Here is a 17,201-nt window from a genome sequence, read left to right on the forward strand (position 1 = left end):
TCAAATGGGCCATTCAGGCAAGCTAAATGCAAGGCAATGCCATTTTTATGAGATCCATGAGGGATAGATGTTTACAGAAGGAGCTTCTTTTGCTCGTAGGGCAAGCTGAAGGTTTCAGTTCAGTGTGCCAGGCCAACCCTCCTTGCCCATTAACACTCCCACAGCAGGATTATGCACCTGCTTTTCAGACCTGCCCCGAGCAACCACAGATGGCTAAATATTCCACTCCAGTTCCAGTTGCACACACACCTGATCAGCTGTGAACGCAATTCCAGATAATACAACAGTAGACTGCAACCCAGTCCTATATTTTTCCCTCCTCAAAGTAATCCAGAAATTGAAATTGAGATGCAAGCAGATCTGCTTGTAGCATAGCAAGGGGCATCACTGAAAGCATGTTTGGCATCTCAGGGACTTCAACTGACTTAGGCAATGCACTTAGAATGTCAAACAGCTGCAAAGAGCGCAGATTAGATTTTTCATTTGAGCACTGATGCCTTAAAGCAATAACAAACCAAATAACTCAGGCAAAAGGATGCACAGGGCAGCGCAGGGGAGGCACTACTCCACTGCTCCTGAGAGCAATCAGCGGCAGAGCAGAGCAGTAATTATCCAGGGAGGAATAAGCTGCTACAGGCTGTTCTTGCCATACATTAAGAAAACAACAGCAGATTTGTTCGTGGTTGGATACCAACAGGCACACAGCTCCCTCCCACCGCGCTCGGGACGCGCACCACGGGGGAGCTGCCAAAGGCCAGCTGAGCAGCAGGCGCAGCAGCCCCTGCGCAGCCGCGAGCCCGGCCGGGATTCCCCAGCTGGCGCTCCGGGAAGGAAAAGGCAGTGCCTGTGCTAGCAAAGAGCACGGCCTCCCACGGGCTGCTCTGCAGCAATGCTGGTTTCCAGCCCTCTCCTCAGAGGGCTGTCAGCAAGGCTAAATGCAGACCTTATCTTCTGCCTGGGTGTTTTCACAAAACCTCTGGATGGAAAAAATAACTATTCACTGCAGAGCAGTCTGCACCACAGGATCCATTCCACACCCATCAGGCAAACCCTGCACACATTTCACCCTGGCCATATGCAGCCCCTCTTTCCCTCACCAGGAACGTGACAAACATACCTGCTCAGAGCATCAGCTTCTCCTATAGCACTGTCAAGAAGCCAGAACACGATTCCCATCGGCATACAGTAACTGGCAAATCCTGTAAGCATTAGAGAGAATAGTAATTAGTGCCATTAATGAGCTGGCTGGTGAAAAGGAAGGATGCCAAAGCAATCTTGTGAGAATCAGGAAGGTGTTAGGTCCCTGCCCTGAACACACTCCTGCTAGCCCTGGCATCATGGCAGAGGTACATGGCATGAGGCTATCAGGGGACTTCTCCAAAATCGCAGAAGGAAGCCAAAGCAAAAGACAAGATGATGAGTCCCAAACCAAGGCTGTTCATCCAGTAAAGCCTCCTCAATAGCCAGTCCAATGAAGATAACATCTACATGCAGGGGCAGAAAAGAGGCTGGTAAATGGGATGGAAGGGATCACCTACAGTGCCCCTACTGTGCTCCCTGAGATGCTGCTGAAGATCTGCTTCACAGCACCTGTGCAATTTCTTCTAGTTTGCAGAGGAGGCAAATGCCACATGATAGAGCCAGGCCACTTCCATTTCTTCATCATCATCATCATTATTGATTCATCATTATAGTTTCATAATAAAAAAGGCTTCATATTTTCCACTGATGGCTGTATAAAGCTTTTGTACCTTAGTCACATAGACGATGTTTAACCAGCACTGAGCAAGAGCTGTGACAAAAGTCACCTCTGCAGGCTACAAAAACACTTTACTTCGGGCATCTGAAGTGCCTACTGCATGCCAAAGAAAAGATAGCAGAAATGTTTTAGTGGAAACAATTCTAAGCAGCCACAAGGAGAAGTTTTTCTGATAATATTCCTGAAGCAAAGGTCACCACATCTAATGTAATTTTACTTTTCCCATCCTGTTCGTGCAATTGTTCAGGGATAGAAAGGAACATGGTGGATGAGGGACCATCCTCAGACACACTGTAACACAGAGAGCATCTGGAAGTTGAGGGAGGTAAGGAAATAGTGAGACATCTCTAGTCAAAACACTAAACCAGCAAGAGGAAGGTACAGAATCAGCCTGACAATGTCTCCTGTGCTTCCTGCCAACTGGACCTCATTATGTACTGTGAGAAAACTTACTCATGCAGCACATCAGTTTACCTTGGACTGAGAAGGAGAGACTTGCTTGCTTTCCCCAGTCTCTGCAGGTGATTCAGAGAACTGTCATTGCCAACTGGAATTAAAGAACTGAGAAAAGTCTAATCCATTTGTGGCTCCCTCTCACTCATTTTCCCCTTTCTCCTTTTCCATTAAGGAAGGGCTGAAGGCATTTCTAAGTATGAAAAAAATGCTGGCTGAAGTCCACAAGACCACAGCACAGACCTTGGACTCCAGCCTCAATCACAAATTTTCCATCACCCTAACCAAAACACAGGAGTTACTTACTCCTGTTATGTATCTCCAGGAGGGTCTTCTGCTGTTCTTTTGAAGCCAGTAAATGAACACTGTTCAGCAGCTCTACAAGGACAGAAGTAACAGGACAAATCCAACCTGGCCAATAATCTTCGGTGGTAGCTTACTGTATCAAGGTATGGAAAGAAAGGAAATCAAACCTTAACTTCACATGGCTTAAATCTGAAGGGGGGCTGCTTTACCTTCGTATGACTTCATCTGCACTGGTATTTACCCATGCCTGCACCAGGGCTCAGCACATGGGGAGTATCAACATGGCAGCCATAGAGACGACGTTTTCTCCCTTCCTCCTCCAGTTCCTTTTCCATTCCATAACAACTTTCTCAACACGACTCCTACTCTTATACAACGCTGCAGAAACATCACTGGCAAACTTCTAAGTTCTCACTTCCCAATACTGCCAAGCAAGGCAAAAAGAGATGCCTGAAGCTTTCTTAAGTGCTGCTGGATTTAATCAAAGCCATATGAAGATGGCCTGCTTGCCCTCCCAAAGCAACTGCAGCTCTCAGAAAAAGCACGTTGTCCCACAACAGACAAATATACTGGAAACACAGCAGAGTTCCAGGGAATCAGAGAGCTCAGCCTCCCCCTTGGTTCCCAAACTTCCTTCTCACAGTGTCCAGCAGTCACTTGTCCTAGGGCTGCTCCTCCCCAAGACACCACCAGGCTCCAGGCAATGCAGAGCATGGATGACACATGACAGCTGAGCTCCTCTGGCGCTTTCCTGCAGCTCCAACTTGTCCATCAAAATACGTATTTCTCAGTGCCACCACCCTAGCAGACCCTCTGTGTCCTTGGCCACGATGACTCCTTGCTTGTGGCAGACTGAGGTAGGGCTGCAGAAACACAATAACCTTTTGTTTCATCTAATGCAGCACACAAAGATTCACCAGAGTTTATAAAAAGGTTATGAAGCAAGGCAGCAGAGGACTGAGTGATACTGGGTGACTACAAAGATGGGGCATCCACAACTTTTGGGAGCAACCTGTTCCAATGCCTCACCACCCTCATCACAGAAAACTTCTCCCTTATATTCCATCTAATATTCTCCTTGATACATTCAGCAGGAAGGTTTATTTAAAAGCTCAGTCCTCCCAGAGGGAAACCTCTCCTGGGTTAAGCAGGAAGCCAAACCCTGGCAGCACATACACAAAGCCATCAGTCAGCAGTGCCCCACAAAGGACTCTTCCAACACAGTAGCCTCCCAGAAATATTAATGCACTTAGCAATCCTTGCCACCCTTTTACATGGAAGGAAACTGGAGTAGAAGCAGGACATGTTCTACCAGGGGCTACACAGCTGCTCTTCAGCAAACCATGCCCACTCCCACATGCTCATCAGCTCAACTGATCCAAAACTACCCTCTGCTGCCACAACAGGCAGTCTTGCCTTTTCTCTCCCCCCACTTCTACACACCCCAATCATCTCTACACTACTGGAAGCCATCTCAGCAATAAGGAAGGGGAAGAATTTCTGGCAGGAGAACAGCCTGGGATCAGCTAAAGCTGATGAAAAGCATGACCTCAGAAAGATGGCACAGTGTGGAAACCTAGATGAGGCTTCAACCCATCATATATTTGTGTTTGCACAGGGGTAAGTGATGTAAAATCAGTTTAACAGCTCCATTCACTACTGAGCATGCTCTGTCACTCCCTGTTGTAAAGACCCATCCAAAACAGCCCAGTGATTTGCCCTCTGAGGTCTCCAAACCAGGTTGATGCACCCAAACAGTAACACACCACAGCTGTGCAAGCCTCGCAGCTTACCAAGGCACTGCAGTAAAATAAAATTCCTTCAAGAGGATTGGGAATGTTTTTTGGGGGGGGGGGGAGAGGAGGGGGGTATTTTGTCACAGCTGAAGGGTGTTCTCAAATGGTTTCAAGGAGCAGAGGAGCAAGGACAAGCATATGCAAAGGATCTAGCAAAAGCTCTTAAGCAAAGCAGACAGCAGGAAGCTGAAAATAAATACGCAAAGCGCTTTGCAGCACCAAAGTTCAAATCCATCTGGATAGTTCTAAGGCTGTCACGGCAGCCCATAGAGGGGATTTTCCAATTCCTTGCAGAGAAACCCTGGAAAATAATGATGGAAAAGTAGAAGCACAGGCTCGAACTCTAAGCCAGACCTCCATCCCAACACGTGACCAACTTCAACAGCACCAGAGTGTGGAGGGAGGAGAACACAGCCCTGCATGGTCCCCTCAGGCTGCCTTGTCCCCAGCACTGGGAAGCCTGAGCCCCCTCAGCCCCCACCCTGCCTCTCCTCTGGCACAGGTGTGGACGGGGGGGTTACAGCAGACACAGGTGCAGCTCAGGGTACCTATCAGAGGGGCTGCCAGCACCAGCATTCACATGCCAGCCAGTCACCTCACCTCCAACACCAGCAAGAGGCACAGTCCCCACCTAAAAAGTATGTGCTGCAAAGCTGCACTGAGTGGAGGGAACCAATCCATCAGCTTGCCCAGAAGCCCCACCCAAGCATCCCAGCAGCAGTCAGACAGAGCTCCCCAGCACTAGCTCCTTACAGAGGGGGAGGAGGTAGAGTAATCCTGCCTTGTTTTTCTGAGTTACACAACATTAGTCACACAGGCTTCTGCCCCAGGGCCCCCAGGCAAGCCTTGCCTTCCATGGTTGCTGTGTGCTCCCCCTGAAACTACCAACTCTCGACAGGAACAGACAAGCACAATTCAAAAACTCACATTCGAGCCTCCTTTACATGCCTTTCACAGAAATACCCAGAGCTGCCCATCCACTTAACACAGTTCTATTTTTTCCCCCCACCAGGAAAAGCACCCAGTTACTCCAATTGAATTTCCATGGCATTAAAATCAATTGAGCAGCTACACATCTCCAGCTGACCCCTTCCCAGTTTTTCTGATAACTGTTACCACACAGACCACATGCACACCCCCAAAATATACCAAAGCATCCTTAAGAAAATTATGGACTTTGTAATAAGGCTCAAGCTTTCACCTCTGCAGAAATGCATCTTAGTTTAAAAATAAATAAACAAACCACAACGGATCAATTCAGGTCAGTTTTTACCGAGAAGAGTTTCAGAAGTCAGCTGCAGCTTGGTGTAACCACAGAGCTCACGTGAGGCAGGACACACGAGCCATCACGTCACACATCCAACATTCAGGCTGGGGACCTTCCAGCTGTCTGCATGCCACCTCCCAGCAGCAGGGACTTGGGGCAGAGCACAGCTCCTCAGCTTGCAGGGAAAAGCAGCTCATTGCACTCACCAAGCCACCAGTGACCACTGATAACAGATGCAAGCAATGCCCACACCTGTTTCAAAGTAGAGACGAGCTGCCAAAGCAATCAAGCGAGCTGAGCCCTTCAGCTGCAGTTCCACAGAGCTCTCCTGGCCGTGACACAGCTCTGCTTTCCCCACCAGCTTTGCAGCACCAGCAGGAATTGCCCTGCAACACAGTTCTGCAAGCAGATGCCTGCAGCGGAAGCAGCCTCCGGTGCACAAACTCTTTACTCATTTGAATTTGCAGTTTCTTGAAATCAAACAAGAACAGCTAAATTCATTCTCTCTGAGCTCTGGCAGGATACTGGCTAACCCAATCTTTTCATTTCAGTCTGCCATTTCCAGCAGTAGAAACATTGTTTGAGCCACAAACTAAAGACCAGGGATGCATTTCCCAGGGGCAAATACCCCTCCTGCCCAGCCTCTCTGGGGATGGACCTCTCTGTCCATTCAGCTGTCCCCATGCCAGATCCAGCACCCTGCTGTAGGTGATGTGCAGTCTCCCAAGTACTGATCTGCTTGGATATGCCACAGGATGAGGTCAGTGGAAATTCAGCTGGCATCTGTGCCTAAGGCAGGAAAGCAGTAAGGGAAGAGATCCCTATAAAATCCAAAGACAAAGACCTAAGACAAAAAACCTTAAAAAACTGTTTCCTTGGACACACAGGAGGCTGATAACAGCCCCCTGCCCCTTCTCCCTCCTGTTCCCTCCAGTCTGCTGGAGGGAAAAGCTCTGGCTGCCATGAAGCCTCTGCCAGCCATCTGACTGAGTGCTGGGACACAAGAGGGTGAGATGACAACAATTTCCATCCAGACTTTCAGATGTTAAAATCATGGCAAGGGCAAGGCTGCAGGAAAGAAATCTCCCTGAGTTCTCACAAGTCTGTAGAGGGCTAGAACAACTGAAGGGATTTATAGACCAGCCTGAAAGCACACACACACTTGCTGAGTCCACCCCTTGTATTGACACATGTATGGTGCAATTTTTTCCACAGAAACTGGATTACAGCACCCTACTTTAGGAGGTGACTAATCACATCAACTGGAAACAAGTTCAGCCCCTTCAGTGTTTAAGATCTTGTGAAGCTTATTGGTTTTCTCAGCTATATGTTATATATGCCCCCTTCCCACTCTGAATTCAAGTTCAAGTTCTACCTGTGGCACCTCATGGCATCTTTCTCTCACAGCATGGGAAGGCCTGAGCAAACCCCAGCCAGATCTCTTTATCACATAGAGGTATCAAAGCACAGCCATCAGGTCACCCCTGCCGAGCCTGCTGGGGGATTGACACCATAAGCTCAGGGCAGGCAGAAGGACAATGCATCATGCTCTGCTCAGCCTCCAGACATTTGGAGCATCTCTGGGAGGTCAAGTGATGGTCCCACCAGCCCTTTATCCAAGGGAGCCAAGTGGCGGGTATCTGTCTACCATAGCTACTGTCAGCCTGGTCAGCTCTGCAGCAAACCTGATGGGAATGCAGATGTGGCTCAAAAATACATTGGTAAAGAAAAAAATCCAGTGCCAGGCCACCTAGACTGGCAGCACCAAGGTGGCTCCACCGTGCATCTAGGCCACAAGGGCCACCAAACAAATTAATGCCTTGCAGGTCAGATACAGGTTTCCCAGTGAAACTTATACAGCAAGTCAAGGAGCAAAGCAAATAGCAAGGTTTTGAACTAATTTCAGTTTATCTGGTTAGCATCATAAGCAGCAGCAACAGCACAGGTAACACTTCTGACCCACTTTGTTACCACCAGAGGAACGAACACATTACATCCTTCCTGATAAACCCCTCCAGTCATATATCAACACTCTCATGATCACTTTTGACTCATGGAACTGAAGGGGGAGGGAGGAGAGATACTGTAAGTACAAGGCACCACAGTTTTTCGAGAAACTGAATTTCTAAATATGCAGATCATTTTCCTACCTGCTCCTTCATCTACTCTGTATTGAAATGTTTGACAGGACACATAACTCGCTATCAGTGCTACCTTGCTCTACTCAAGCCCATCAGATGTCAGAGCTTTAAAGAAGGAAAGGAGACAGTCAAAAAATTTAACTTGGGGTGAGAAAACCACACTACTAAGCTAAAACTTTTGCAGTCAGGTATGATTCAAACAAGTTTTTTTTAAAGAGCAACTGCAGTAGCTCTGACTGATACAGTATCCCCCCAACATCCTGCCACGGTGGTGGTGAGTGGCAGATATGGCTCTCACACGCATGCCCCTCACTGATTATTGAACAGCACTGTAGGCTAGGGGAGGCAGGAGATTTAAAAACTCAGGACAATCTGCTTTTGATCCTGATTTCTGGTGAGTGAATTGGCCCACAGCATATGCATGAAGAAGGCAGGCATGTCTGCACAGCTGCTGCAAAGAGAAGTAAGAGATGCAGGAGCAGGCTGCAGACTTAGGCTGCTGTCCCAGCTGCTGCTAGGTCACCAGCAAAGCACACACCCCACTTTGCTCAACCAGCCACTCTCCCCACACCTCTTGCAGCAAGAGGCACCAGCAAGCTGCTGAACACACCAAAAAACAAGCATTTTGAGCAAGCTGGCTTTAGTTCTGCTGTCAGGACTCCAGCAGGGGCTCAAGTCCTACCTAAGGAGATCAGATACCCACTGATGGACACTCAGGCAAAGCTGGAGTGATGGGGACATAAAAGGGGCTGAGCATCCCCAGCACCTCCTTCTTCTTCACTGAACTTTTTTTCCCTACCTTGGACTGATGACAAGGAAAATCCTTCATTAAGCTCCAAAAGATGAAGCAAGTAATTTGTTTGCTTGAACTTTGGGGTACCATAGCACTGGGGCTCACTGGCACTCTGAGCTCCCACCCTGTCAGACACAGCTGTTCAGCTGCTGCCTGCAGCACGGGAACTCCTCTGCAGAAAGCGGAATGGTGCTGGCTCCTGCATTTGATTTCCAGGATCCAAGCCACAAGGAGAGCTAAAAATGTCCCAATTAACCATTTCTTTTCAACACAAGACTTGATGATGGTGCCACAAGGTATTATACAACTGCAAACAAGAAGAGGTGATCTGCAAATCAAACTAAGAAAAGTGAGAAGTCAGAAAAAAATTACTTCAAAAAGAAATCAAAGCAAGCTAGCCAGGACTGTGAGCTCTGAATTCAAGCATGGACCTCATGGCCAAAAATGGAGAGAAGCTTGTGCTACTTGCAGTTGCGGTGGCTGGCTCTGAGGTGCTTGCAAGCTTTCTGGTGTGACACACAAAGGGTATATAATTTCTGTTCTGCACTGATTATACACAGAGAGCTCGTTCTGGCCAAAGCCCATTCAAGCTGTCTCCTGGATCAGCTGGCTGCTTAGCATGGTGCCATCCTGCATGTCAGGAGTTAAGCAGGAAACTTTTATTCCCTGTAAAACCCATTGCAGAGAGACAGCTACACTCTAGAACTAAGGATTTCCTCACATGAAGATTTAGCAGCAGATTTTTTTATCACTGCCCAGTTTTTGCAGTGACATGTAGACTTTAAACAGGGTCTGTAGGTAATACTGGAGTACATTACTCACAGCAGTGCACCGGGGAGAACCAGCAAATCATCTCCATTTGAGCCAGAGTGTTAGCTTTACCGTGGAATTACATTTATCTCTCTGGCACTAGGCTCTCATTAATGGAATTACCAGGCAGGCTGCTTCAGACTTAACACTTGAGAGAGGCGGGCTGGGATGGCCCCGCTCCAGCCTCAGCCCGCAAAGCCGGCACTGTTTCTCCATCCTCCAGTGAGCTGCCGCCCGAACGAGCCCGACCCCGTGACGAGAGGCAGGGAAACAAAAGGAACAACCCCGAACTGTCCAGGGCAATCAATATCTTTCTAGGAACATCCAGGCTTCTCGCCAGCTTTCTTGCAACCCCGATTTAGCTCCTCTGCAGTGCAGAGGGGGATGGCACGCGCAGGAGCAGCCCGGCGGGATGCGGAGCCGGCTGGCACTCGGGCAGACACTTAGGGACAATCTACACCAGTCCCTCTACAAATACCTTAAGCTGAGGTGCCAAAGCAAACCCACAGCTACAGAGAGCACCCACCCACCTAGAAAATCAGAGCAAGCACTCCAGTCTGAATATTTGCTTCAGAAATATCCACTGCTGCTTCAAACAGGGTGTGTGGTAGCAAACCAGCCGAGACTGCTACGCTCAGCACACAAGAGTATCTTGCACATTCTAGAAATCTGCCTTCCACCACACAGCAGCTCTTGCAGTGCCATGCTGAGCTATCTGCAGCGTGGCATGAACCAGCCCCTTAAAGAACCCCTGCACTACCCAGTAAAATGGACAACTGGAATGTCCCAGGCTGCCGAGAGCTGAGGGGGATGCAGCAAGCAACCTCCCACAAAGCTGCACTGAGAGCTCTGCAACTTCAGCATCTGTGGGGGCTGTTCTTTACACAGAGCAGCTGTAGGCTTCTTTAGGTGGTACATTCCCAGTCACCTGCGAGGCAACTTCTATAATCTCAGCGTGGATGGAGCACGAGGACAAAACAGATCCACCAAAACCTGAACAATACTTGCCCAGCATTGTTCAGGAGCACAGCTCTGCCAGAGCAAGTAGAAGACAGAAGGGGGAAAGCAAGCACAAAGTTTATTTATTTGCAGAGCACAGACGTATCCTCAACAGCTTGAGCTGTGGGAGCTGAACTACTCTCCCCGTAATTAAAATGAAGGAGAGGAAAGCACAGGAATTACTCCAGAATGATTGTGAAGGACTGACAAGCTTTGAGTTTCAAAGTCCATCTTAACACACATTCTTTGCAGTGATTTTAGTTCTAAAGAAAAGGAGAAAAGAGGTTTTGCTGTGGGAAAAGCTGCTGTACAACCCCGTTATTAAACCAAACAAGGCACAAATGAGGGAGGGCTGTGGCTGGGGTTGATGAAGCAAGGCTGAAGACAATCCTCTTTTCCCCCTGCCCCTGCATTTGCTCTGCCAGGAGCTCCCAGCAACATGATTCAGAGGCAGACTGCCCCGTGACAGGAAAAACACATATAACACCCAGGTGGTGAAACCTCACATCTGAGAGCATCTATGCAAAACACAGCCTGAAACATATTTTCCAGCTCCACAGAGCCAGCTTGATACTTAGCAAAGCCAAGCTGGTGAAACTCTGTTGTGTGCATTGAAGGTAAGATTCCTCAGCAGGAGAGACTCTCAAGCATCTCCTGGTTTACTCCATATCAGAAAAAAGAAAAAAAAAAAAAAAAAAGAGAAGCCTGGGGTAAGATTGTGGGGTTCTGCAGCTCAGGACGATGTAAAAGAGACAGGAGAACACAAGAAAAAAAAATTACACAAGTGCAGTGCTCTCCAGTGTGGCACCCAGGGGAATAGCTACAAAAACTACTTTCTTTTCAAAAAAACAGTAAGGGTAAGGAGCCATCAAAATTATGAGTCAAGCTCCAAGATAAGAAATCATACTGCTGGATGGGTGCGGCTGCTCGCTTGTTTGGTTGCTGTTGGGTTTTTTCTTAAAGATAAACATGTCTTTCAGAACATGTTTGTTGGCCAATCTTCTCTCTGACAAAAAAAAAAAAAAACAAACCCTACACAGAAGGAAGCTCACAACCATGAAAACGATAAATGAGAGACAGGAGAGCTTCCGAAGAGCTCTGAGGTCATGCTTCACCGGCCCTTTAAAGTAAGATGCAACACATCAAAAAGAACAAAAGAGGAGTAAATTTAAAATTCCAAGTATTTCAATAAAATATCATTCAGAGAACCTATTAAGCAAACTCTGCAAGAAGGGACCTCATTCACAGAGCCCAAAACCTGTCAAGTAAAATAAATAAAAAATGTTTTGCACCTATTTCATTTGCAAAGCTGTTGATATACAGGAGTGTTTAATCAGAAATTCATAGTCTGGAGGAGGATAGCTCAGCAAATTCATCCAGAAAAAGTAACTTGTATCTCACAGGCAGAACTAAGGCAAATCCCACAAGAAGGGTGTAAAATTGAACAGAGAATGGTTTTGAAACCAATGGAATGATGGCTTGAACACAACCAAGGTAGAAGTAGAAAAGTACTGCAGGAAAGCAACGTGTAAAGCACCCAGGAACTCGACAGAGCAAAAGCCATAGCAAGTCCCATCACTTTCACCAAATTCCCTGCTGCTCAGTGAATTGCAGTGACTTGGTGACCAGGATCAGTGCCTGCAGCCTGGCCAGCTAAGCGCAGGACTCTGCTGCTCTCCACATAGCTAGGCGTTAAGCAGCCACCACCAAGGTTATACAACAAAGTTATTCTGTAATCACTTCGGTTCAGAAAGTATTTTGCACTGGCCATCAACACTTTTTGGGTTTTGTCTTGTCTGACACAAGAACATCAAAGGGGAAGAAAAGTGACTGGGCACAAGGCAAGATATTTACCAGAATGACAGGTTTTTAACTGAGTCCTGGATATTGCTACTGCTGAACACAGCCTTAATTAAACACTGCAAGTCCACCAATAGCTTTGTCTTCCTCAGCATAGCATTTGCAGAGAAATGACCCAGTGCTCTCACCTGTTTTGCTATGCACCCCTTGATTGAGGGCATCTCCTTTTCCTGCATCCAAAATGGGCACCAAAATCCCATCTGGTCAGTGCAGCTCCCCAGAAGACTCCAGCACATGCCCCCATCTGCCATTTCAACAGGCACCTGAAGTTCCCTGCTCAAGAGTGAGCATCTCCTTCCTTGTCCAGCAGGGAAATTGCTGCCTTTAACTCTACTCCAGCTGGAGTACAAGAGCAAATGGAACCATTTCTTGGAGAAAAAGACTTCACGATTCACCACGGTGCCAGATTTCACTTCTGTGGGTGTTGTTTCCAAAGGAGACATTGCAGGGCAAGACGGGGAGAACCAACTGCCCGCAGCAGGTTTGCTCACCCAGGCTCTTGGGCATCCCGGCTGTCCCAGCCACGCGCAGGGACCCAGCCGGATGTCCCAGCATGGATGGCAGCCAGTACCGGGGGCTCCCGGGCCGCCCGGACAGGCCGAGCGTCACCCCGAGCCCCCGCAGGGGGTGGTGCGGGCTCGGTGCCCCGAGGGCCGTGAGGAGCTGCCGGGCAGGCGAAGCCTCCCTGGGCAGTAACCGGGCTCATCCGGGCAGCTCCTGCGCCCTTCATCGGCTGCGGGGGGGCGGGCTGGGAGCTCGATATTTTATGGGGCGGGGGGTGAGGGGGTTTGTTTGGTCGTTTCGTTCTGTTGAGCTCAGCGCAGCCCCGCCGCGACTCACAGACCAGCCCAGGCCCTGGCAGAGCCCGTGCCGGGCGCTCCAGCCCCTGCTCTGACCTCCACACGCACCGCCGCCCCACAAACACAGCCGTACGCATCCTGCCCGCCAAACACACAGCCCTTCGCAGCCCCTCACCATTCCCGTTCCCACTGCCATCTCGTACCCTTTCCCTTCCCGTTCCCGTTCCCACTCCCTTTCCCGCCCCGTTCCTGCTCCAGGTCTCACCGCGGGGCGCATCCTCCGCTCCCGGTGCGCGCCCAGCCCGGCCCGCCGCCGAGCCCCGGCCGTCGCGCTCCCGCGCAGGCGCACTGAGACCCCCGACCGGGACGTGTAACAACTGGCGGCGCACGGCGTCTCGCGAGAAGTCAACATGGTTGCACTGGGCGCTCCGATAACTGCCGCGGGGAATTAGCTCAAATGGTAGAGCGCTCGCTTAGCATGCGAGAGGTAGCGGGATCGATGCCCGCATTCTCCAGCTACTTTTTCGTGCCCTCGGTTGCCAGCCCACCGCCTGCTTCTACTGCAAACCGCAGCAGTCGTGCTTTTGCCTTTTTAAATTCCTCATGTTCTTATTTGCTTCCTTGACATTTTTAAAGACCACAGAATATGCCGAGTTGGAAGGGACCCACAAGGATCATTGAGTCCAACTCTCGGCCCAGCACAGAACACCACAAGAGGCACACCCTGTGCCTCAGAGCATTGTCCAAACGCTTTTTTAACTCTGTCAGGCTTGGTGTCGTGACCACTTCCCTGGCGAGTCTTTTTCAGTGCCCAGCCACCCTCTGGGTCAGGAACCTTTTTCTACTATCCAGCCTAAACCTGCCCTGACACAGCTTCAGGCCATTCCCTTTGGCTCCTGTCACTGGGCACCAGAGAGAGGACATCAGTGTCTGCCCCTCCTCTTCCCCTCACACGGAAGCTGGAACTGCACTGAGGTCTCCCCTCAGTCTCCTCCAGGCTCAGCAGAGCGAGTGACCTCACCTGCTCCCAGTACAGCTACACAGATACATTTGCCCATCCCATGCTTAAGGCAGGCAGAACACTGCCTGTGTATTCCTGGCAATCCAAGAGGGTCTTTTGTTTCCTTACTGAACATTGGACAAGGCCACAACAGTGAGCAGCACCCACTGCATCCAGTTCTTCCCACACAGCTCTGGCCCCATCCCTCCCTCTCTCATCCCACCCAAGAGCAGGAAAGAATTTAGAGATCCCTTCACCTGGAGGCCTCTGCTAGAGCCAAAACACTTGTTTGTAAATTTAGGAAGAAATCAAAAAACCTCAAGGAGTCATTGATGTAGGTGCCATTTATTTAAAAAAAGGTCAAGAACTTGCTCCCTGAATTTATCCAGGTGCAAAGTTCAAGCAAGTGCTTCACATTCTGCTCCTATTCTACTACAACAAGCCACAACAAACAACCAAAAGCTTTTAAAAAAAGAGAAGTTGTTTTTAAAAACTGATGGTGTATCATGGAAAAAAACAGGATCACACTCAGCTGGCAGGATTTCCATCCCTACCACAAACTGAACTGGGAAGAAAACAATTCTGAGCACTTTCCTCAGTTACATGCATAAGGAAATGACCTTTCTGGCAAATTTCAATGACAAAGAATGAAATTCAGCTTTCAACTGCACACCGACTCCAGCCTATACCTGAGGAGACTCCAAAATATCCCACCCCCATGCCTTTGCAGCAAATTAATTCTGATAATCCAAGGAAGAACTGGATTAAAGAGAGGATGCAGTGGGGTTTTTTATGGCACAAGTCTTATGGGGAGCATCTGGGGAACTGGAGTTGTTTAGCCTGGAGAAAAGAAAGCTCAGGAGACCCCATCACTTCTACAACTACCTGAAAGGAGTTTTAGTGAGGTGAAGGGGTCTCTTCTCACAGGTGACAAGTTACAGGATGAGTGGAAATGGCCTCAAGTTGTGTCATGGGAGGTTTAGATTGGATATTAGGAAAAAAAGTATTCTCTGAAAGGATAATCAGGCATTGGAACAGGCTGCCCAGGTAAGTGTTGGAATCCCCATCCCTGGAAGTGTTCAAAAGGCATGTGGATGTAACTCTGGGCTATGGTTTAGTGATGAACACAGTGATGCTGGGTTAACGGATGTACATGATCATTTTGAGGTCTTTTCCAACCATCACGACTCTAGGATACAAAGTGATTTTTTGGGGCACAAATACCCATGAATTCTCATGGGTATTCTCATGGAGACTAGAGAGACATGCCTCTACTGGCAGAGGACATCTACTATTCCTTTCTGCAAACAGGCAGTGCTAACGGGCAAACTGAAGTCTGAAAACCAGATAAGTGTATGGTTGTTGGGGTTCTTTTCACTTCAAGATTTCATTCTTGCCTTTTAAAGCTGATTTAAACTTACACTTCTGAGTCCTGTACAAACTAATGAAATAACCAGCTGTCCCTACCGTGGCCTTCAAAGTTTCAGCAAATTATTCAAGTCTTCCTGTACAGCAGGATTTAACAGGAAAGTGAAATCCATTGCAGTCTCCCATTTCATCAGCTGCTGCACAGCTGGCATGAAGAGACTGCGCTATGAAATACACCTGTGTTTCTGCTCTGGTCCTCTCGTTTTCCCCTCTAGCTGTGGCCCCATCCCAGCCCTCAAACCCTGCAATGTCTTGGTGACCAAGGGCAACTTCGGGAGGAGGAAAAACCAGAGGACCATTGGTCTGGTCAAACTGATGCTGCATCGCCCTCTGCAGACGGGCAGGCAAACACTGCGGCAGGCTGAGACAGAAGATGAAGAAGAAAAGCAGGGATGTGAGAAAAATTCCTCTGACAGTACTTTTTCTGCAGATGTGCTGGTTGATGAACATATCTGGGAAGCTCCATTTTTTGGAGCTCCATTTTCCCTGGACCCACTGTGAAAGGCTGTATCCACACACAGGGATAAAATATTACACATACACTCACAGCACTATTTCATTATAATGCTCTCCACTCCCCAATAAACAAAACCAGTGCAACATGGAAACAACAGCTTTTCTTTTACAAGAACAAGGCGACCACATCAGAACAGCAAGAATTTCCTCCCTAATGGTTTTCTTGTGGGAATCTATAATGAGCTGCCACAGTATGGAACCATCCATATGTGTGTGCGCACGCATGCAAGTCAGGGTGAGCTATTGCCTGTATTTGCTGAAAAACCCAAACCTTGCTCAGCCACCCCACTAACACCTTGCTACCAACACATTGACCTCCTTTTTTTTTTTTTTTTCTCCTGAGGCATCACTTAAGCACTTAAGCCACAGTGTCAGGTTCTCCACTCTAGCTCCACAAATACTTTGCTCCCCAGTGCTTAATCAGCCCACTGACTCTTCAGGAATGACCTAGGTTTTGCATTTCCTCACCCTACAAATCCTTACTTCAAGTTTGCACACAAGCTCAAGGAACAAATGGCTTCCAGCAATGGATCAAGTAGGATATAAACAAATCACTCACTGCAACAAATGGAGCTGGGCACATGCTTACAGCTTGCTGTTTTCATCTCCACAGCTGAATTTATGGAATGAATTTTCTGGTAGGGATCACATAGTCAAGTTAGAAAAAGATCTGTCACTACTCTTAGAAGTTTATTGTTGCTAATTACCATTAGGTATATGCACAGAGGCATCATAAGAGCAGAGAGGACAGAACAGGAAACTGCTAGAAGGGGAAGAGGCAGAGTCTTCAGTTTACACTAATGGCCTTAATTTAAGTATTCTTTTGTAAGTTTACTCTAGGGTTATGTGCATAAATTTAGTTTTACAATGAAGTCATCTTAAATGCAGAGACACATCTCAACTTCCTCAGATCCCAGGACAGAAGACCTGCACTTCATGCTTTCATGCCAGCTGTGCCCAAAGGCAGCAGGGGCAAGATGGGCATCACCAAGATGTGCTCTCTCTCCCTGCTACAAAGACCAAAAGAGGGAGAGGATCTAAAAAAAGAGGAGATAAATTTGAATGAACTCAGAAAGGATAATGGGAAACTGTAATAAAGAGGGGAACACAGGGCAGATGTCACTGCCACACTCCTGAAGGCATCTTTAAGGAATCAGCCTGAGTCTGTACAAATAACCAAATGGGCATGCCTTCCATGCCAGGAGTCTTCCACTCTTTCTGTGGCAAGACACACACAGGTATTTCTTACTGGTGTTTGCTGTTGGCTTTCTCA

At 48.2% G+C, this 17,201-nt stretch overlaps 1 protein-coding gene and 1 non-coding gene across 3 annotated transcripts in view; one reads left to right on the forward strand and one right to left on the reverse strand.

Annotated features, from left to right (window-relative positions):
* The window catches only part of LOC118687938 (USP6 N-terminal-like protein), a 76,722-nt gene extending 63,408 nt beyond the window's left edge, over positions 1–13,314 (reverse strand). The window contains exons 1-2 of one of the 2 annotated variants that reach the window (XM_036385153.2): positions 13,250–13,314; positions 1,118–1,199 (exon numbers count right to left, since the gene is read on the reverse strand). The gene's annotated coding sequence lies outside the window, so the exon portion shown is untranslated. The remainder of the gene's footprint in view (positions 1–1,117; positions 1,200–13,249) is intronic. The other variant, XM_036385155.2, reaches the window with a different exon arrangement.
* Positions 13,315–13,426: 112 nt separating this feature from the next.
* TRNAA-AGC (transfer RNA alanine (anticodon AGC)) lies at positions 13,427–13,499 on the forward strand. Its single transcript has one exon. It is a non-coding gene; the product is annotated as a tRNA-Ala (tRNA).
* The last annotated feature ends 3,702 nt before the right edge of the window (positions 13,500–17,201 follow it).

Source organism: Molothrus ater, chromosome 6 (genome assembly GCF_012460135.2).
Source record: "Molothrus ater isolate BHLD 08-10-18 breed brown headed cowbird chromosome 6, BPBGC_Mater_1.1, whole genome shotgun sequence".
NCBI lineage: Eukaryota > Metazoa > Chordata > Aves > Passeriformes > Icteridae > Molothrus > Molothrus ater.